Genomic DNA, 23,855 nt, shown 5'->3' with positions numbered 1-23,855 from the left:
GATTGCCAAACGGGTAAAGTTTCATAAAATGGTGCAAACCATTCTTGGCCATTAGATCTATTTGTGTCACGTGCCGTACGTGCAGTAAACATAGCATTGCCAGGTATTGCCAGATTAAAGAATTGGAAAGGATCTTTATCGCCATCTCACAGGTGTATTTAAGCACCCAAGTAAAATATACTATTATAAAGATCCTCTACTTCCGCCCGCTTGAATTGCCTGTATTGTTGTGTGGGTACCAGACACAGCAGGACAGTGAAAATACTGCCTTACCCTTACCCGAACGCCTTGCCCAAGCGGGGGTAAGACAGTATTTTTCACTTTGTTGTGTGTGGAGCACACGACAGTACCCGGAAGTCGAGGATCTGGATCCCTCACACTCTCTTTCATATACATATATAAGGTAACAACATACGATGCAGGGGGTGTGGCTTAATGGGTGAAATGGGTGAGAGTTCGAAGTAATTTGAGAAAGATGAGATGGTAGCTTCTCACAACCATGCATTCACAAAAGCAAAAGGGTAAGTGAGTCTCTGCCGTCTCCTTATTGAAGACATTTTTTCTGTGAGGAAGGACCCAACAATTTTAGCCACAGATAGTTGCATGCTTACCTATTTATTTATTATTTACAAAGCTTAAGTTTAATTAATTTATTTATATAATTAATGTTTGTCATAATACAAAATCAAGATTAAGATCTTACCCTACTATTAGCATCGTAAGTGCGATCCAAGTGGAAGCGTGAATAAGATCACAATATCGATGGAGAAGTCATTCAAAATAGAACGAAGCAGGGATCGATTATTACCTAAGCTTCACAGATGCAAGACCTCTAATCGATGATAGCCCTTTCTCGATCGTTCTATGCACCACGCACCACGCAAGCTTTGCGTTCCCCATACGGTCAAGCTGTATATCTCCTCCACACCAACAAGGAATACACCACCTTGTGGTTCTTCTAGGATCAAACACCAAAGAAGAGAGAGAGAGGGAGAGAACGGTTTTAGGAGGGAGAGGGAGAGCTCAACGTTTTTGGGTTTGTATGTATTTCTTATGTGATTTTGCAATCCCATTAATATTATATATTAGTATCTCACATAATCCCAAAAATTAGCTCACATGGGTGTGATATATTGAGTTTCCAATTATGACTCAATTATCCACCCATCCAATCTTTCTCAATGAGAAAAGATCTACATAGATAGAGGAATCCAATATTGGGTGGAATATCCAATATTTCCCCATTGGCTTTCCTTTTTTAAAAATCTCCTCCATCTTACTGTAAGATCCAATCTTACAAGAGGATCATGAAAAGAAAGTCATGACAACCATTACAGCGTAGATGAATGGAACCAAAAGAATCGCAATGGGATTCCACTCAGCTTCTAAGATGTGCAACATAAAAAATGCTAAGTAGATGTAATAACCTATGCCCAAGGTAAGTAGTTAAAACACGCATCAGTCCCCCCACAAAATAATGTTGCATGGTTCAATATAAGGCATGTGTGCGAGACTATCAATCCTCAATGAACCGATACACCGATCGAGAAATTCAATTACCTTGATTGAACCGAGGAAAAACATTTCAAACAAAACGTTCCAGTAGTTACTTTAAATGTTGTTGTATAGATATCCTTTCCAGTAGTTTTCCAAAATCCCTATATGTGTTATTATATTGTTGAAATTTCCATAAATATGAATTTTATTACAGTCCTTTATTTATCCCATTATAATTTTAGTTAGGGTTATCAAAGTAATAATATGCTTGCTTACACCGAAAGGCTGTCCAAATGGTTTTCAAAACATTTAAATAACTATCTTACATATGCCATTGTACTGCCTAAATGAAAATATACACCCTAGTTACTATACCCCTGTCTCAAAAGGAATCTTTCTGAGGAATCTCATTAGACACATGGTCATTGTCAACGGATTCCCTCAATCACTAAAGTGAGATAACTCCTGATATGTTGAAGCCTAATTTTCAGTATGCTTCACTTTACTGACAAAGAAGGCCAAAAATGGATCTTTTGCCATAGGTTCATAAACAAGGTATTTCCTATATTTCCAAGCTTCCAAATTAATCAGGTATGTAGGTTTATATTATTTATTTTCAATACGTTACCATGCACAGAATAACATATAACTATTTTCAGAATGCTCTTGAACTATTTTCAACCTGATCCCCTAGTGAGGGTATGTAGGTATTCTGGGCAATTATACTATATGCCCAGGTTCGGTGTGTGTGTATGTGTCTATATATATTACCAAGATTGTGATTAGATTTATCGCTTTATGTTGTATGCCAGTTAATAAATAGTATAAGTGTGAATGATCTAAATAGAAATAGACCCGCCTCTGATCAGGCAGGATTGGATGTGTAAAAACTTTGCCACATGTAACTTTGAATTTACCTAGAGATCTGTGAAGACCCTTGCTTTACCCATCGTGAGTCAACTCTCTCCCCCGAGAGGCGTAGACATGTACGACTCCTTAACATGTATAGAAACCACAATAATCCCCAGGACGGAGGTGCGAAATCCATTCCCATGACACGCCAACTCCCATTGCCCATATTTGCATTATGGCAAGTCAAATAGGATCCTAATCTTAGTCACACATAGTTGCACTCTTCTCTACTTATGTACTGAATTTGAGTTTAATTATTTTGATGTTTTAGAGTATCATAAAATACAAAGAAAAAGGCAAAAGTTTTCCTTCACTACTAAGGGAGAAAAAATAAAATCAAAAGGACAAATCTTTGAATAATTCAAGGCTATTGAAAATACAAGAGAAAATGTACAATGCATAGATATACCATAATATAGAATCAAGACACTTCACCAAAATATATATATATATATATTCCGAAAACTAAAATAAAAAGGTTTCTACATCATCCCTTACAACAACACATAAGTCAGCACATAACTTTTAAGGATGGAAAATTTCATATTCGACCAAGACATGTTGTCCTCTTCCCAGTCAACAAATTATATTTGTCCATTTGTCTCTCCTAAGAGTTCAAGGGATTGAGCTATGCATGGGCTGTCTTTAATTATATATCAAATATGACCTTGACCCACGTACCCTCCCAAATAAAAAAGGAAAAAAAGACTTCACCCACACTACTTCCCATAACATGTTAGTATCTTTAATGTGTAATTCTTGAAGAATAATTCATTCTCCTTGAATTAACTAACTAATAAATCATCCTCTATCAACCTCAAGGGGTTAGTGCAGTTGGCTTAGAGGGGACATGAGACTCCACCTTAGGAAGCAAGGTCTCGTGATCAAACCTTCGTCGCTGCATAATTTCTTAGGGCTACCCGCCTGAGGCTCATTAGGGTCAAGAAGCTCCCGGTTCATGCATGGTGTGGGGTTCATGTACGAGCCCGGGGGATTTAGTCGGCCTAAAGTCGAAAACCCCTCCTATCTCTAAAAAAAAAAAAAAAATTCATCCTCTATCTCCTCCAAGTCCACTTTAACCAGTTCCTACAAAAATTTATATAAAAAATTTGGAAAAAATGATTACTTAATATTGACGTTCACGAAGCAAACGCAAAGTCTTCAGTCTCATCATAAAAAATTATGCATATCAATAAAAGTGTGGGTATTTGAAACTTTTGGCAATGAAGAAATGTCTTCTCCAGGTGAAGGTTTGTCTTCAACGTCTCTCTTAGGCAAACCCATTTCCCATAAGAGTTAGGAACTATTCCTTTGTTGGGTAATTGAGACCAGCACTTAGGGTATTTTTAGCTCATCCACCAACATCCCTCAAGCTTTGTTCACCAATGTCAAGTCCCTCCGAGTGTATGGCCGGAATTCCGAACTGCTACGCCGAAAACCATCTACAAGATGAAGATATGTCCCCAAACTGTGGAACCCTTTCAAATTGAATCCCTTCTTTAAGTAAGGCGATGCTTGCACATCAAGTTTCAATTCAGTTCCCACATGGGTATAGAGCCATTCTTGTATCCAAGGCATCAAAGGGACTATATCCTGCTTCACTACAATGCGTAATGTCTTTACTCCCATTTCATGAAGCTTCTCTTTAAAGGCTTTGTTACCGACTCTCGGCGCACCGAAGGAGATGACACAGATAGGGAGATCAGGAATGGCTTTGGCAGCTTCATAAGCATTGAGGAGAGCTAAGGCACCACCTAAGCTATGGCCAGTGATAGTGAGGCTCACTTCTTCACCTCTTGACCTATAGAGGCTAACTAGTTTAGTTACTTGTTTCATCACTTGCTCTGAGGCACTGGACTTGTTGTACCTAGTGGACTCACTCTTAGATGTGTAGATGTCATGGAAGCCATGCTCAACTTTCACATCTCCATCTCCAATTGGTATCAAATCCAATTGTAGATCCTCATACCATTCACAAGGTGACAAGGTGCCACGCCAAGCCACGATGATGTCACGTCTTCCAATCCTACGTGACTCTTCATTATTGCTAAAACCCACAAATCCCATCCAATTGGAATCCTTGCTCCATGTGTCCATCAGGTGGGTCCACTCCAGCCATCGTGGCACATCGATGTGTGACATGGCATAGATGTACTTGCTTACAATGTACCCATTCTTAGTAAGCCCTAATTTGTCGAAAAACTTTCGGGGATCGTACATGGAGCTCCCACAATACACCGATAAGGAATCGAAGTTGAAAGCATCATATGTGGCCTGAGCAAATTCGCCATATTTGATGATCTCTCGTCGGAGCCAAGGCTGTAGAGGATCTAGAAGGTTATTCCAATCGAACGAACCATGGATCTCATGCCATCTTGAAGATATATCTTCCGTAGGTGATTCTGGTGTCATTTGATTGTAACTTTGTATGGAATTCCAATCTATGCTCGGATGGTGAGGGGTCTCTATGTGGAGTTGGAGGAGGTTCAAGAGTGATTGATGGTTATAGGACTCAAGTGTAACCTTCTGATGGGCATGGATTGCGAGACATCGATTCACAGGGGAATCAAAGGAGCTAGGAAAAAGTTGTTGGATGTTGGATGTTATAGCCCTCATACGTATACAATGGAAGAGGTAGCTAGGAATAGTTTGGGAATGGATTTAGATTAGATTTTAAAACCTCTGTAGAGGTTAGAAGGGGAGCTTGGAGAGATGAAGGTTATCCGTACACAACTGAAGAGATAGGAGAGGAAGAGTGATTTATATGAGGAGATGGGAGGGTTTGAACTTGAAGTTGCCATTTTCTATCCTACAAGCTAACTATTAAATAAACTAAAACAAATTGAAGCGTTCAATAGATCCTATATTTTATGGGGAAAAAAATAAGTTGCCTATTGTTTTTTTCCCATAGATAATTGCCAACTGGTTTGACTGGGGTAAGCACTTTGAGCTCCAAAACCCATTTGCTCTCGGGACGATCAAACAAAAAAAAAAAAAAAAGAGTTTTTGAAAGGGTTAGAAATGAGTGACCTTTTATTTTAAGGAGTTTCCCTTTGACACGATAATTTTTCGTAGGCCAATCTCTTTAGATGGTTGAGCTGATCTATGACGATACTTGTTCTTCTTGATTTTGTTGTTTCTTCTCACTCTCTACTACTTAGAGTCTCAAGTGTGGATACTACACCAGGTGACATAATTAGGGGTGTAATTAGAGCCGTTGATTTTTTTTTAATTTTAATCAAAACCGTTGAATATATAATCCCACTCAACCTGTTCACCGTTACAGCAGGTTTCACAAATTTACCCTTTCCTGTCATTGTCTCCCTCTTCTCCGACGGTGACCTACCTTGGATCTCTCTCCCACCCCTGCAACTCCATCCCAACCCCATTCTTTCGATTTCTCGGCTACGAAGACGAGATGAGGCCACGGAGAAGGCCAATACATGCGGTGTCGATATGGGTGAAGCGTCAGCCACCCTTGCCTTTGTTTCCGGTATGGCCGCGCTTGTATTCCTCCGCTTCATCGTTCACGATCATGACAAACTCTTTGTAGCGGCTGAGGCCGTTCACGCTATTGGAATCTCTATTCTCCTCTACAAGCTTATGAAGGAAAAGACTTGTGCCTGTAAATCTATCTCTAGGGTTTCTGCTCTTCGTGTTTGGTTTAATTTTTTCGCTTGGGGTTACTTGATCGTTGATTCATCTACATTGCATGTAATGATTATGTTTAAGGTGTTTGATTTAGTAGATTTGGTTTGTAATTTAGAAAGCTTACTTCCTCCTTTTATCTTCCCATAGATATTTGGAGGACGATCCTGTTTTTCCCCCACCTGAATTCATGCAGATTTGAGTGTTAAGATGTGATGTAAAGTTCGCTTCCTGCCTAAGAGGAGGTGGGTTTGCAGCCTGTAGGGGGCGGGGATTGAACAGGGGGCAGGGGTGCTGACGGGGAAGTTTGCAGCTGGTGTTTGAACGAGAGAAAGAGATAAAAAAGAGAGGGAAAGAGAAACAGAGTGTGTGTGTGAGAGAGAGAGTAATCCATCGCCACCTCCGCCAGTGAGGTTTCGGAACTCGGCGAGGCACAAATGGTTCCGGCGGCAGCACGATCTCAGCACCATCTCCGCCAGCGAGGTTTAGTATAGGTTTTTCCCCGTTCGCTCCGTCCCTGTGTATTGTCGGTGGAGATTGATTTTTTTTTTTTTTATTTTAAATTGGATGATAGAGTTTAGGTTAGCCGGTTACAGGGAAAATATTAAACGGTTAGGATTTTACATTTGAAATCAACGGATGAGATTTCAAATGTTGTGTTTAGCGGTGCGCTTAACCTACTTTCCCATGTCGCACTGCGACTTTTTTTCCAAAAAAAAAAAAGAAAAATAGATTGACCGGTAAGCTGAAGCTCTCACAGACGGCAGCTCTTGACTTGGTCAAACCTGTCAGTACTTTGAGTGTGTGACCACCTCACAGGCGTATTTAAGCAATGGGGATAAGATTCCAGGTAAAATTATACTATTACAGAGATCCTCTACTTCTGCCTTCTGCCTGCCTGCACCGTCGTGTGCGTCCCAGAAACGTTCCAAGCATGGGTAAGGCAGTATTTTCTGTCTTGCTGTGTGTGAGGCACACAGTAGTACCGAGCAGGTGGAAGTTGAGGATTCGGATCCCTCACAATCTCTTTCATATACATAAATAAGAAAACAACGAACAATGCGTCGGGGGGGGGGGGGGGGAGGGGGTGTGGCTTAATGGGTGAAATGGGCTGGTGAGAGTTTGAAATAATTTGAGAAAGGTGAGATGGTCGCTTCTCACAACCATGCATTCAGAAAAGCAAAAGGGTAAGTGAGTCTCTGTCGTCTTTTTATTGAAGACATCGTGAATGTTCTTGCTACAAGGTTGGCAGCCAACGAAATAAGATCTTAAAGGGTATTTCAGAAAATACTAAAACCTAGGAGGGTATTTATGAACCCAAAAGGGAGGTAAATTATTTCATTTTCTTGACTGCCATCCTTGTAACAAGAACATTCTTGCTATAAGTGTAGTAGCAAAATTTTTTTCATGAGGAAAGATCCAACAATTTTAGCCATAGATACCTAGCTATTTATTTATTATTTACAAAGCTTAAGTTTAATTAATTTATGTATGTAATTAATCTATGTCATAATATAAAATCAAGACTAAGATCCTACCGTACTTAGTGAGGGAATGAAGAATCTTTTTTCCTCTTATGGTCCCATCGAAAAAAGAATAAACTTAAAAAAAAATAATGAATTTGTCAGAATATTAGATCTTTTGTGCGAGAATCCATCTTTCTCACACTTCTTTATTTATCATTGAGAGGCGGCAAATTGCATATATGACCATGTTGTGCTCTTCTTCTATTCTTTTAGACTTTGATCTATCTTGACAAAAGAAAGTTTTGATTACTTTTTCTTATGCAAATGCTAAATGTCCCACATGGTTAATTGAACGTTTATTAATCTTGTCTTTGTGGACACATTGGCATCACCATCTATTCCCATGAGAAATTTCATTTTTTTTTTTCTAGTAGAAACATGAGAAACTTTTTATTAAGAACAACGTGAATTACACATGGATGAAGTTGAACATAACTCCAAGATCCATGGATCGGAATTTGATCAAACTGTATTTATCAAAAAGAAAAAAAAAAATCAAATTTGATCAAACTGTTATGCACGTTACTAATAACACCTTCCTCGTCATGAAAATAACAATACTATTGACCTTTCTTAGAACATATGAAAATAAACAAGAAATAAAATAGAATGACAAATAGACAGATATTATCCACTACAGTTTTTACAATTAATGGGTAGGCTACATACCCCACCCACGTTGGAGATAAGACACTAAATCTTTATATATCACATGACGTCACGCATGACAGAATAACGGCTACATCAACCTCCCACAGTTTTGAATACAACTCCTAAATAATCATTCGTCACTTTGCTTGCGGGCCTTATTGGGATATTAGAATAAAATAATGAAAAAAAAAAACTAAATGGGATGCTTGAAAACCAATAAAGGATCTAAGTCACAAGAGATGGCAAGGGAATGATGTTTCCTTAGACTAGGTTATAAAGTTATACTAAAAACATAGATCATTCTTTTCCATTTGAAAAAAGAAAAGGCTGTTGCTCCCAAGGTTTGAAGGGGCTGAGCTGGAAATGGGCTGGGCTGTCTTTAATGGTTTCTAAAATTAGATAATCTCTCAAAAAAAAATTGTTTTTGGTGAAAGATAAAATTAAATAAAACTATTAACAAAGATGAGGAACATCTGTTTCAACCCCATTAGGGGGCACCACTGGTTCAAACTTTGACAAATACGACCTGTTTAACCTAAATAACCCACAAAAAATGGAACTATCCCTAGGCATATGTACAAAAATATAATTTTGTGCAGTTTCCAAAATGTTAAAGATTAGAAGGACTAATAACAACGGCTAAGGTTGAGACGCTAGTTGAGGAACAAAAGAGAGAATCTCCTCATACGAGCACCAAATTTCCTTCAGTTGGAGATGTAGAGCAGTAGCTTTCTGAATATCCTTCCAAATTGTCGTGAGTTTCAATTCCATCCTGTGATGCGCGTCCATTTTCCCCGCTTTTATCAAAATGATATTTCCTTGTAGAATGACACAAAAAGCCCACGCAGACTAGTTTACTCCTGGGACAAAGGATCTTGCACAACATAATATAGGCGTATCTGAGTAAACAATGGTGCATGACTCAGTGCACTGTGGAGGTGGGGGAAGGTTGAACAAAATCATGAGTATTGGGGGGTGGTGATATTCAGGTCCTTAAGCCATCTGTAAATACAAGTCATTATATGGTTCGGTTCAAGTTTCCTTCCCTGGAAAATTAGCCTATTTCTAGTTTCCCAGATAAAATAACAAGTAATAACGAAAACAGAGAAAAACCAGGTTAAGGATTGCTTATTAAAAATTTTGCTGGAGAAAAAGGAAACACAAAGAGACTGAAAAGAGGGGGGAGATCAAGAATTCAGTTCTGAGGCCAAGAAACAAACATTTACCTAGGGTTGCAACAGGGTCAAGTTGGGATGCGTATTTTAAAAACCTAGCCCAATCCTAAGTCCCTTTAGCTGGGCCCAAGCCCGATTTGGCCCTGACTCAAGGCTAGGAAAATTCAACTCTGATTCGCCCTCAGGGTTTGGTTGGGCTGACCCTGATTGGCCCTGACGCTGGGGGGGGGGGGGGGGGGAGGGAGATGCATGGGCTAGCCAAGTTGGAAAGAAAAAGAAGAAGAAGAAAAAAGAATAAGAAGAAGGAGACAAAGTCAATTTGCGTTAGGCTGAGCTTAGTCCGAGGCCTCAACCCTGACCCACCCTCAGGGCTAAGGTATCTCAACCTAGGCCTTGTTCAGGCTCAGGACAGGCCTCGGGCCATCAGGGCCAAACTTGCACCCCTACCTTCAACCACACTAAAATAAGCATAATAATTATCTTTATTGTGTTATTTTTTTATAGGCCATATAAATTTATTCAGAAAAGAAAAGAAAACTATATTGGAATGTAGGCTCCCTAACCTAATGAAATAAAAGGATCTACAAATAGGACTCTAAGAGAAAGGGCATACAACTAAAAACATAGGAGAGACAATCCCAAAATACATACAAAGGGTAAGTCAATGTGGCATGCGTGTCATAGAAAAACCCTATTGATCCTTAAGTCTCCTATTACAGAGATGGTTTCCCTTGGAAGGTGACTGAATGACCAAATGTCCAATTTAATGCCTCGGTCAATGGCCGGCTTCAATCTTATCGTATTACGAATCAATCTATTATTTCGCTCCCTCCAATGTAATACACAGAAATTTAAAAGTAAGCTTAACAATGTCACTAATATTACTATATCCCCCTAAGTTTTGGTTACTCAAGGAACTACCATAATGTCATTACTTGGGGATTGAGAAAAGGAACACAATCTAGGCACATCCTCCCAAACCTGGGCTGTAAAGGGACACTCCAAAAAACAAATGATTTCTATTCAACCCAATAAAATTTTTTATTTTTATTTTTTAATCCAAACATATTTTAAGACTCGGATTAACCCTTAGAATTTTATTACCAAAACCATCAAAGAATAAGCAATACAAGGGGAGGGGGGCATACTCACCTTATTGCCTTGTGATATTTTTATTATGTTATTCTTCATGAGAATTATTATTTTCACAGTGATATGTTATTATTTATTACAAAAAAAAAAGTTGCCTACTGTTTTTTTTTGCCATAGATAATTGCCAACTGGTTTGAGTGGGGTAGGCAAATTGAACTCCAAAACCCATTTGTTCTCGGGGCGACCAGAAAAAACAAAACAGTTTTTGAAAGGGTTAGAAATGAATGGCCTTTTTTTTTTTTAAGGAATTTTCCCTTTGACACGAAAATTGTTCGTAGACCACTTTCTTCGGATGGTTGAGCTGATTTATGACGACATTTGTTCTTCTTGATTTTGTTGTTTCTTCTCACTTTCTACTACTTAGAGTCTCAAGTGCGGATATTAGGAGACATAATTAGGGGTGTAAAGTTGGAGATCAAACTGAAAAGACTGATCGGATTGAACCAGAAAATAAAAAAAGACTGAACCAAACTCGTTGATTCGGTTTTGGTTTTGATTTTAGGAAAAACTCTTGGTGCAGTTTTGCTCTAAACCAATTGGACTGATCAAAATCAAGCGAATGGATCGAAACCATAAAATCCAGAAAAAATTGATATTTTTAACAATTATTTTTGTCTTTTGTATATATGAAAAACTAATAATAGACCAATAATGGACCGTTAAGAGTCTAAAATCAATAAGGGCCCGAAAGAATCAGAACAATAGCTATTGACTTTGGTTTGATTTTTATAGATCAATTAGGCCTCGTTTATTTAGAGGGGACTTAGGTGGGGTGGGAAAATCCTGATGTGGTACTTCAAAATCCCACCCCAACCTTGTTTGGTTAATTTGAGGTGATAAACTTACAAAAACTCAGGGGACATCATTAATTGCTTTGTCTGCTAATGTGGCACTTCAAATCCAACCCATTTGCAATCCAAAGTCCCACCAACCTTGTGGTCAAGTGCCTAGCGCAATTGATAGCTAGTGGTGCGTAAAAGCCCATTGCTACCAGGAGGTCTTGAGTTCAAGCCTCCTGATTCACATCCTACATCCTCCCTACTTATCCAAAAAAAAAACACAAAAATTCCACCAACCTTTGCTATCTACTTTGGTTATTATTAATGGGAAAAGTAACTTTACCTCAACTTTAACTCAATACTTCCACCCAAAAAAAAATCCCACCAACATGGGTCCCATCTTCCCAACAATCCCATCCCACCTTCCCCCTAAACAAATGGAGCCTTAGTCAATCATATGTGATAACACAAATGGAGCCTTAGTCAATTATATAGTGCTGTAATTGTGTGATTCAAATTAATGGAATAACAATCAAGTGTCTTAGCAATTTTGTTGCCTCCACCGATCACCTACGAATAAGGGTGTCAAAATCGAACCGAAACCGACCGTTTACGATCAAACTGAACCACACCGTATAAAAATGAGGCAATTCTAATTTCATAGGTTCTATTACCGGTTTGTTTCAATTCAAAACCGAAAAACTGTCGGTTAACCGAATAGAAACTAGGTAGCTAACCGAGATTAGGAATATTCGTATTTGTTTAAGAATATGGTTAAACACTCTAAAATATTAGGATTCCTTACTGAGATTTTTTTGAATTTCAGTTTGAGTGCCAAATTCATGAAGGGACGGAAAGTTTTAGTGCGAGCATGTCTTAGTGGACTTTGTTAATGAATTGAGTGGGGTATAGATTAGTGATGTCCTCAGGTTGGTTTCCCTTGTAGTACTTTGCGGCCTTGAGTAGTCACTTAAAATTATCATTACAGCTAGCATGTCTAAGTGAACTTTGTCTAGAGTTAGATGTGTATAGAACAATATAATTTTACCCACATAAAAAGAATATGAAAAAATAAAATTAAAGGGTACAAAGATGAAAGTAGTATTACAAATCGCATGTTAGAAATCTGATACAAAAAAGGAGAGGACGGAAAGATGGCCTGAGTCGAACGAGGTCGTTTTGTTTTTAAGACAGTATTTGCACCCTCCTATTCCTGCAAAGGGTTGCAGCAAACCTACCTCCCAAGATAAATCAGGTTGGACTTGACTACTGACCTTGAAGCTATGAGAACTGTTATGTTTTGACTGACTGAATTCGTGGTCTATATATAGGCCCATGACACCATTTGGATGAGTTACACCCATTGGCTCATATGCCTTGATCTGATGGGTCATGACTATTGGACTGGGCTCTCAAGGCTGTACGTATAGGCTGCAACCATTGGACTCAACGTAGAACCAAGGGTTGCACCCCCCCCCTTTGATCAGCCATCGATCCAATGGTCAGATCGATCCTAAGCATCCTTTGATCAAACACCGTCAATCCTAAAAAGATTAAGGCGGCATACTGCGACGATGCACAGTGCAAAGTGCGCCATCAAAGAGCCATATTGCGCCTCACGCACGCGTACACGCTCAGACGGTCACCGTCCTCGCTCGCAAGTGCATCGTACAATCTCTTCTAACCATAACATGTGATAATAATAACCACAAACACATATAAACCCAATGAGCTTTTCTTTCATAGCCGATGTGGGACTAAAAGTCCCACACCAGTATTTTGAAAATTCCAACACCACATATAAACCGGATAATGAAAACTGAATAGAAACCGGTAAAACCGCATAGCATATAAAACAATTCTGATTTTGGGTGATTCTTATCCGGTGCGATTTTGATTTCCACCTTGCAAAATGTGCACCAAACCGGAACCACACTGTATAATCAAAACCGCATTGTTTGACACCCTTACCTACAAAGCACATTGCCATGTCCTTCCCATACCTAAGATTATTGCAACTTTAACGCTTCAATAACTCCCTGGTGTAGGGTGAGTGTAGGGGAGTAATAGTAATTGCCCATACTTATTTAGATTTGTTGGATTCAGATCCTCTACTATTGAGCTGCTCGGCATGACCGTGCTGCCCAGACATGGTGAGGTGCGCAATGACTGCCTCAGCCCCACTCGGGTAAGGCATTCGGTTAGGGTTAAGGCAGTCATTGCACGCCTCGCCGTGTCTGGGCAGCTCGGCAGTAGAGGATCCAAATTGAGATTTGTTATCATCTCTTGTTTAGTCATAATTGATTTCATATTCGATAAAAAAAAAAAAAAAGGTTTATATTCAAATACAGCTATTCAAAATTGAAAATTTTAATAAATATATTGGTCTAACTTTCAAACACTCGAGGATATATATGATATCAAGAAGCAAACACAAAGCCTTCAATCTCATCATAAAATTTGTCCATATCATCAAAAGTCAAGTCCCTCCGAGTGTTATATGGCCGGAATTCCGAAGTACCATCTCGAAAATCATCTATAAGATGTAGGTATGTATGAAGGGTGTGGAACCCTTTCAAATTGAATCCCTTCTTTATGTAAGGTGACACTTTCACATCAAGTTTCAATTCAGTTCCTACATGTGTGTAGTGCCATTCATTGAAAATTATCCCAGGAATTAGAGGGACTATATCCCACTTAATTACAATACGTAATGTCTTTACTTCCACTTCATGAAGCTTCTCTTTAAAGGCTTTGTTACCGACTCTCGGCGCACCGAAGGAGATAACACAGATAGGAAGATCAGGAATGGCTTTGGCAGCTTCATAAGCATTGAGAAGAGCTAAGGCACCACCTAAGCTATGGCCAATGATTGTGAGGATCACTTCTTCACCTCTTTTTCTATAGAGGCTAACTAGTTTAGTTACTTGTTTCATCACTTACTCTGAGGCACTTGACTTGTTGTACCTAGTGAACTCACTCTTAGATGTGTAGATGTCATGGAAGCCATGCTTAACCTTCACATCACCATCTCCAATTGTAGATCCTTGTACCATTAACAAGGTGACAAGGTGCCACGCCAAGCCACGATGATGTCATGTCTTCCAATCCTACGTGTCTCTTCATCATTGCTAAAACCCACAAACCCCATCCAATTGGAATCCTTGCTCCATGTGTCCATTAGGTGGGTCCACTTGAGCCATCGGGGCACATCAATGTGTGACATGGCATAGATGTACTTGCTTACAATGTAACCATTCTTAGTAAGCCCTAATTTGTCGAAAAAACTTTTGAGGATTGTACATGCAGCTCCCACAACACTCTGACAAGGAATCGAAGTCGAAAGCATCATATGTGGCCTGAGCAAATTCGCCATATTTGATGATCTCTCATCGGAGCCAAGGGTGTAGAGGATCTAGAAGGTTATTCCAATCGAACGAACCATGGATTTCACACCATCTTGAATTCCAATCTATGCAAGGATGGCGAGGGATCTCAATGTGGAGCTGAAGGAGGCCCGAGAGTGATTGATGCTTATAGGGCTCATGTGTAACCTTCTGATGGGCATGGATTGAGAGACATCGATTCACCGGGGAATCAAAGGAGCTAGGAAGAAGTTGTTGGATGTTGGATGCTATATGTTATAGCCCTCATAAGTATACAATGGAAGAACTAGCTAGGAATAGTTTGGGAATGGATTTAGGTTAGATTTTGAAACCTCTGGAGAGTTTAGAAGGGGAGCTTGGAGTGATGAAGGTTGTCCTTACAAAACTGAAGAGATAGGGAGAGGAGGAGAGATTTATTGGGAAGAGTCAAAATTTTAATCTGCCTCTTTTTCACTAAAAGAAAATCCCACGAGGGCATAAAAGGGGGGATCTGGCTCCTCTCCAGGGAGCTTAACGCCCAGGGAGTACTCAAGGGGGCATTCAATGGCTGGGTTGTGCCGCACACATCCCGGCGCATGCTTGTCAGTTATCGGGATGTGTACGACACAACCTAGCCATTGGATGCCGTCTTGGGGACTCCCTGGGTGCTAGGCTCCCTGGAGACGAGCTCTATGCTAGAAGGAGAGTTTATAACCATATGAACCCTAAAATCGATTTTGGACAGAATAAGAAAAAAATATAGAGTGGAATCATGACTGCAAAGTATGAGCTTTAGGGTCTTTATGGTATCATATTTATTATCATTTTCTGGCAATTTTTCATTTTTTCTTGGTTTTGGTATCATTTTTTATACTTATTTTTATTTAGAGTAATTTACACACCATCCCTGAGGTATCACAAAAGTATATAATACCCTCCAATTTTTGATAATTCTGCATATCCCCCTGAGGTTCACAAACATTAACAAATACACTCATTCCGTTAGTTTATGACTAACAACGTTAAAAATATGATAAAATTGCCCTTGTAAGGAAAAAAAAAAAACTTGCAACTCATCTTCCCCAAATCATTTAGGGTTTAAAAAAAGGAAAGATGAGTGGCAGTTTAGATCTAGCTAAGATGAAAATCTCTGGTTCAATCTGGAAGGAAGAACATTCATGAAAACCTTGTAAAATAAAAAATCTGAGCTTGGCATCTTCCTCGCTCTCCTCTCTTCTCTGCTTAAAAACTACTATCCCCTTTAGACGGATCACTAGATATTCTCAAAATCTTCTCTTTCTTCTCTAAAAAATATTCTCTCTTTCTCCCTCTCATACTTCTTTCCTTCATTTACAGTTCATTTCAATCTGTAATTTCCCAAACCCCCGATAGAGTCGAAAGCATGTGTGTGCAGGTCACAGGAGAAATTATCAGGGGAAAGTATGGAAAACCAAGAAAAGTCTTGGCAGGGGTTCTTAAACTCCCACGTTAAGAATTGGGAACAAGATTCGCCTTCACCGAGGAGTACCACCGATCAGGTTTCTTCAGGAAATGATTCTGGCATACTCAATTCATCTCCTGTAAGTGTATCAATTCTTTTCTGTACCTGTTTTTTTTTTTTCCCCATTTGGTCTCACATATCAAAAGAAAGAAAATGTTGATGAACGAACCATTTAGCAGATTTTGTGATTGTTCTATCTAAATCTCTAATGCTTCTCTTTTTTTTTTGTTCCAGACCCAGTTGAGGAGCGGAGCATCCTTGAGGCCCCTGCACCTGGACCTCCACCGTGAGGCCCCTATACCCATGGTCCCAGCTCCGTTACCTGCAGAACCTCCTCCCCATGAATGCCAGGCAGTTTGCACCTGATCTCAGCTCTCATGCTTGCGAATCTTGTGCCGCCTGCAAGAACCCCCGCAGCCCAACCTCCTCTTAGCTAGACCTAATCTCCAACTCATCTTCCCTCTTTTCAAACCCTAAACGATTTGGGGAAGATGAGTTGCAGGTTTTTTTTTTCCTTGCAAGGGCAATTTTGTCACTTCACCTCATATTTTTAACGTTGTTAGTCATAAACTAACGGAATGGGTGTATTTGTTAACATTTGTAAACCTCAGGGATATGCAAAATTATCCAAAACTGGGGGGTATTATTATATTTTCGTGATACCTCAGGGGTGGTATATGTAAATTACCCTTTTATTTAAAATAAATGAAACCAACCCCCCCCCCCAACCCCCAAAAAAAATTCATAATGATTATGGGCAAAACCGTTTTTGTCTCATTTTTGCGCTTAGGTTTAAGAACAAGTGGGGGTAAAATAGATACTTGCTTTTAATTTTAGAAAAGCCCCTTCTTCTTCTTCCTCAACCTACCCCATACCACCCCCACCTCACCCTACCTTACGCTGCCTTGTATCCAAGGCATCAAAGGGACTATACCCTGCTTCACTACAATACGTATCTTTACTCCCATTTCATGAAGCTTCTCTTTAAAGGCTTTGTTACCAACTCTCGTCGCACCGAAGGAGATAACACAGGTAGGAAGATCATGAATGGCTTTGGTAGCTTCATAAGCATTGAGAAGAGCTAAGGCACCACCTAAGCTATGACCAGTGATAGTGAGGGTCACTTCTTCACCTCTTTTTCTATAGAGGCTAACTAGTTTAGTTACTTGTTTCATCACTTGCACTGAGGCACTTGACTTGTTGTTCCTAGTGGACTCACTCTTAGATGTGTAGATGTCATGGAAGCCATGCTCAACCTTCACATCCCATCTTCAATTTGTATCAAATCCAATTGTAGATTCTCATACCATTTACAAGGTGACAAGGTGCCACGCCACGCCACGCCACACCATGCCACGACAATGTCACGTCTTCCAATCCTGCGTGACTCTTCATCATTGCTAAAACCCATAAACCCCATCCATTTGGAATCTTTGTTCCATTTGTCCATCAGGTGAGTACTCTTGAGCCATCGTGGAACATAATGTGTGACATGGCATAGATGTACCTGTTTACCATGTACCCATTCTTAATAAACCTTAATTTTTCGAATATCTTTCGACGATTGTACTTGCAGCTCCCATAATACTCCGATGACAAATTGAAGTTGAAAGCATCATATGTGGCCTGAGCAAATTTGCCATATTTGATGATCTCTCGTCGGAGCCAAGGGTGTAAAGGATCTAGAAGGTTATTCCAATCAAACGAACCATGGATTTTGCGCCATCTTGAGGATATATTGTTGGTTTTAAATGAAGATTTAAAATAAATGAAGATTCAAAATAGGTTTAAATACAAAATAAGTTTTAATAATATTAATGTCTTTATTTACTTATCACTTTAATTGATTTAGAAGATACTTATGTCTCTTCATGATAATTCTTAAGTTGCAACGTAGTCTTCCCTTGAAGCTCCTAAAGAAGAGAAACTCTATTTAGTTATTGGACTCTTGAATTCTCCTCTTAATTCCTCCTTCCCATTGCATCTTCCTTTGTATATAAATAGAGGAGGGCTTAGCCTCTTTGTATATCAATCAATCAAGTGAACAAGTCTTCTTTAGAAGTGCATGTGTTCTTCATTAATTCTCTTAGTTTCTTTTGAATTTCTGAAAAAGGTCCTTTGTGTGAGTTCTTTTAAGTTTGAGCACAGTCCTGTAGTACTCGAAGGGGTCTAGTAGTCGAGTGCACGTTTACTAGGGGAGCCGGTGGACTGTTCTATCTTGGAGGCCAATTCGCATATTCTCGGTTGCACCATAGGGGGCGTCTACAGTCTTAAGGATAGTGTCAAGCGATACGACTCAGCCCGTGATTTTTTTAACAATTTCTATTACAGATTTACAGAAGAATCAATGCAAGAGATAATTTGAAAGCTCTCTTACCATCAAGGCAACAAATTAGGTTTGATCTCTCAATATTCTGACAATAATTTCCAACGTATATCTTCCTTAGGTGATTCTGGGGTCGTTTGATTGTAACTTTGTATGGAATTCCAAACTATGCAAGGATGGTGAGGGATCTCTATGTGGAGCTGGAGGAGGTTCGAGAGTGATTGATGCTTATAGGGCTCAAGGGTAACCTTTTGATGGGCATGGATTGTGAGACATCGATTGCCAGGGGAATCAAAGGAGCTAGGAAGAAGTTGTTGGATGTTGGATGTTATAGCCCTCATAAGTATACAATGGAAGAGCTAGGAATAGTTTGGGAATGGATTTAGGTTAGATTTTGAAACCTCTGGAGAGGTTAGAAGGGGAGCTTGGAGAGATGTAGGTTATCAAGCTGAAGAGATAGGAGAGAAGGAGAGAATTATATGAGGAGATGGGAGGGTTTGAACTTGAAGTTCTCTTTTTCTATCCTACAAGCCAACTGTTAAATTTCTTGTCTCCCCACCCCCCCTCCAAGGAAGAAAAAAAAAAGGCCTACACTACTTTGTTTGGTGGAAGATCTACTGATGCAGGTGTGTAGAAGGGGATGCTTGGGAATCAAGGGTGTCAATTTGGAATCGAAACCGTATATTGAAATCGAAATCGTTTGTGTAAAATCATACCAAACCGCACCGTTGCAAAAACGGTACGATATGGTATAGTCAAACGGTATTGATCACGGTATGATACAATATCGGTATTGGGTACAATACCATCGATATGTACCGAAATCATACCATTATACCGAAATGATACCGAAACCGTACCGTATTGGGGGTATTTGTAAAACTAAATCCTAAATCCCTAATTCCTTAACGGCTTAACCTTTCACAGTTTCACGCTTTCGACTTTCAGAGTTTCAGTCTCACACTCTCACAGTAATGATGGAGTAACCTAGTTTCCCACCTCCATCTCCCCTTTACGGCTTCGCCCTTCCTGGCTAAGCTTCGTTGCTAGTTGCGACACCCAGAGCAGCACTCCGGCAGAGCGGCCAGAGCCTCCTCGAGTCTTGACTGAGCAGTGACTCCAGACGAGATCTCTTCAGACTCCAGACGAGTTGCGATGCCCAGAGCAGCACTCCGACGAGATCTCTTCAGACTGTTCAGAGTTCAGATCCCTCTCTGGTTCTCTGCTACTGGATTTCTAGATTCTCAAGTAAATCACTAAATCATCATTAATTTCTGAAATTTATTTTCAGGTTTGTTTCACTGTAACTTCCGTGAACCCAACCCCATAACCTCTCCCTGTCTCTTTCTTTCACCGTCTCACTCATCAATCATCTTCATATAAGCTTAAGATTTTGAATTTTACTGTTTTCTGTCTGTAAATCGTTTTCTTTACTTTTAATATTTGAAATGGTAATGGGTTTGCTTCTCTTAACTGGGTTTGGGTCTCCTCTACCCCTATTGTTGTTCTATAAGGTTGGTTGAATACATTTATACGAGTTTGGAGGAAGAAGAAGACATTTCTGCTATTCTGATTCTTGTTTTTTTATCTGTGTTTTCGTTTTATCTTCATATGGATTTTTCAGAAATGGAAGGTTCATACGGATGTATTCTACATCAATGGAGTCTTGAAGCTTGAGGGACTATTAGGAAATTTTTTTTTTTTTTGAATGGGTCTTCTTTTCTCCTCTTTTTCTTTTTCCTTCTCCTATTCTCCATACCGTTTTGTATATCGTTTTCATACATTGCGATATTGAAAATAAGATTTCTAAACGATACGATACGGTATGGGTATTGGGTATATATTTTTTGTACCATACTAAAATCATACCATATTACCAAAACCGTACCGGTTGACAAGCCTATTGGGAATCACTAAACTAAAACAAAATTGAAGCGTTCAATATATCCTATATTTTATGGGGACAAACAAAAAAGTTGCCAACTGTTTTTTTTTTGTTTTTTCATAGATAATTGCCAACTGGTTTGAATGGGGTAGGCAATTTGAGCTCCAAAACCCATTTGCTAGAAAAAAAAAAAGAAGAACGTTTTGTAAAGGTTAGAAATGAGTGAGCTTTTATTTTAAGATTCTCCCTTGGACACGACAGCTGTTCGTAGATCACTCTATGCTGATGGTTGAGCTGATCTACGACCACACTTGTTCTTGTTTCTTCTCACTCCCTACTCCTAGAGCCTGAAGTGGGAATACTACACCCAGGAGACATAATGCAGGATATTGGAGGTCAAACCGAAAAGACTGATCGGGTTGAACCAGAAAATCCAAAAAACTGAACCATACTCGTTGATTCGGTTTTGATTTTGATTGTAGGAAAAACTCTTGGTGCAGCTTTGTTCTAAACCAATTGGACCAATAAAAACCAAGCGAATGGACTGAAACCATAAAAACCCGATAAAAATTGATATTTTTGTTTTTTTTATATATGAAAAACTAATAATAGACCGATAATGAACCGTTAAGAGTCTAAATCGATAAGGGGCCGAAAGAACCAGACCAGTAGTTATTGACTTTGGTTTGATTTTTATAAATCAATTATGGAAAACTTATAAATGGCAGACGTATTTCTGACATTTTAGCTTTCAAGTTTGAACACAAACGTTCACCTTGACTTATCTGTTAGCTAGGGTCAAAGATGTTATAAGTGCGGAAGGGATCTGGAATCAAGAGGTGCTGCTTAAGATTGATTCAGTCAATGTTCGTGACAACCTGATAAATGGTAAGTTTTTTCTTTCTAACAAGGAGGATACCCTTGTTTGGACTCCTGTTAGGGATGGTAAATTCTCCACCAAATCCTTGTGGAATGAAATCAGAATCGAATAATTCCCACCAAGATTGAGTTCTTCTCTTGGCAGGTCTTCAGTGGGGAAGTTTCAACGGATGACACCATCATGAAAATGGGGGTGCCATTAGCTTCAAAATGTCAGTGTTGTGGGCTCCCCATGAGTGAATCGACAAATCACTGTCTAGTGGAAGGTGGTACAATGTCCAAGGTTTGGAGTTTCTTCTCTGGGCTGTGTGAAGTGGAGATCATCCCGTTGCAGGATGTGCGGAGCAAGATATTATTTTGGCATAGCCATGCTCAGGTTAATAGCTTGTGGGGTGTGGTTATTGGATTGCTTTCCTCTTTCATAATATGGGAATTATAGAAAGAAAGGAATAATCGTAGATACGGGGTAAAAGCTCATTCCGCCGGCTGCCTGGTGGAGGTAATTAGAAATTGGCATGGGTTAAAGAGATTCTTTTTTATCTTCGTTTGTGAAGTCCCCTTCCTTCAAGGAAAAGTTAGTTTTGCAATTTTTTGGTATTTCTCACCCTCCTAGAGCCTATAAAGCGCCGATTCTGATGTTTTGGTGTCCTCCTTTTTCATCAATTAAACTCAACGTGGATTGTGCATGCAAAGGTAACCCTGGAGAAGGAGGGGGTGGGGGCATCATCAGGAATAAGGAGGGAGTTGTTATTGCTACCTTTGCAAACTTCTATGGAGGATGCACCAACTCCATTGCTGAGCATAGGGTGTTGAGTGATGGGCTTAAGCTGTGCTCGAGCTTGGGGTTTAGGGAGTTCCACATCAACACTGATTATATATGCGATTACAATGCTTTCCATTTCAAAAAGAAAATATAGTTTTTGAAAAGGATGGTACTGGTTTCAGGAAGTTTTGGAGATGATTGACTCCCTTAAACCTATGATTTCGTTCACATACCGTGAAGGTAATAGGGCAGCGGTTTACCTGGCAAACTTGGGTTGCGAGTCGGCGTCTGATTCGTTGTTTCATGGAGAAACTAGTTTACCTCAAGATCTTCGGCAGATTTCTCGCAAGGATGCTAGTGGGTTCCAGTGTTAAGAGTGCAACTTTGGTTCTATTTGGGTCTGGGAGTACTTTAGATTGTGCAACCACCTCACTGACGCAATGGGGATGAGATCCCATGAAACAAAATAAGAGGTAAAATATTATTATTATTTTTTAATAAATATATTCTTCCCTAACATTTTGCAAAGGGTGTTTAGTTTGGAAGCTCTTTTCTTTAACTTATTGCACCCCTACTTGCCTCTGGCTCTCTATGTATCTACAATGGATTAAGAGTCGGAGTTCTTTAAGCAATTTCGAGAAGCAAGTTCAAAGGGAAATCATTTTTTTATATTGTTTTCTTGCTTGGTGTCTTTGGCGAGCCAAGAATGATAATAGTCATGATAATAATTTATGGTATTCGACCAATGTCATCAACCAAGCTCAACATGTTTGTTACGAGTTCCTCTCAACTCAAAGCCCCTCCATGATGTTGTTGGATTGTGTCCATCAAACTTTATTAATTTGTAATAAATAAATTTAATATTATTTTATTATATGAATTTATTTACGGGTTTATAAGTTTGTTCCATGGGTTTTTATCTAAAAACGGTTCTCGAGTAGGGATAAGACCAGATAACTTGTTCATAGAGGTGCAAGTTTGGCCCTGTAGGCCCAAACCTGTCCTGGCCCGCCTTGAATCCGAACAGGGCCTGGGCTATGATATTTGGCCCTGAAGGCGGGTCAAGGCTGAAAATTTATAGCCCTAAGTCAGGGTCGGGTCGGGCTAGGATTGAGGCCTCGGACTAAGCCTGGCCTGGCCCGGCATGACCCTGTTTTAAGTTAATACCATATTTGGATCACCCACAATTTCTCATATAATATGTTATATATGAAGACAATAAGTGATATAATACATTTTATTACAGTGTTATTTTACTTAAAATTGATAATTTTTTCCCCTGCCCATTCCAATCCATGCATTTCCTTCCCCCTCCCCATGATCAGGGCCAATCAGGGTCAGCCTGGCCCGACCCTGAGGGCGAGTCAGGGTTGGATTTTTTTGGCCCTGAGTCAGGATCGGGTCGGGCCTGGGCCCAGTTAAGGGGACTTAGGGTTGGCCTAGGGTTTTATAAAGCCTGACCCAACCTGACTCTGTTGCAGTCCTACTTGTTCATATGGTCGTTACATTGTATGTCACTAGAAAAATTGTTTTCAGGGCATAAATGTAAGTACACATAATATGTGTATAGAAAAGAATTTGGTACAAATTCTCATGTGTGTTACTGCCTACCGTATTATGGAGAGATGTGTACCCGTGACCCGTGACCCGTGACCCGTGACCCTTTGACTTGAAAGATCCTTATCATTATGATGTTACATTGCGGATTTTAGTACATCATTGGTTGATGTCACATGGACTAAATATCGGTGTGCTGGATTCGTGATTGCACATTGTGAACAAAAGAGATGCTCAAC

At 39.6% G+C, this 23,855-nt stretch overlaps 3 pseudogenes; all 3 read right to left on the bottom strand.

Annotated features, from left to right (window-relative positions):
- Positions 1-3,579: 3,579 nt before the first annotated feature.
- LOC122639019 lies at positions 3,580-4,821 on the bottom strand (annotated as a pseudogene).
- Positions 4,822-13,760: 8,939 nt separating this feature from the next.
- On the bottom strand, positions 13,761-16,585 carry LOC122639017 (annotated as a pseudogene).
- Positions 16,586-17,096: 511 nt separating this feature from the next.
- Positions 17,097-22,517, bottom strand: LOC122639016 (annotated as a pseudogene).
- Positions 22,518-23,855: the final 1,338 nt, after the last annotated feature.

The sequence above is a fragment of the Telopea speciosissima genome, chromosome 9, assembly GCF_018873765.1.
Source record: "Telopea speciosissima isolate NSW1024214 ecotype Mountain lineage chromosome 9, Tspe_v1, whole genome shotgun sequence".
Taxonomy (NCBI): Eukaryota; Viridiplantae; Streptophyta; class Magnoliopsida; order Proteales; family Proteaceae; genus Telopea; species Telopea speciosissima.
The sequence above is the reverse complement of the archived record's forward strand: the minus strand, read 5'-3'. Positions and strand labels throughout refer to the sequence as shown.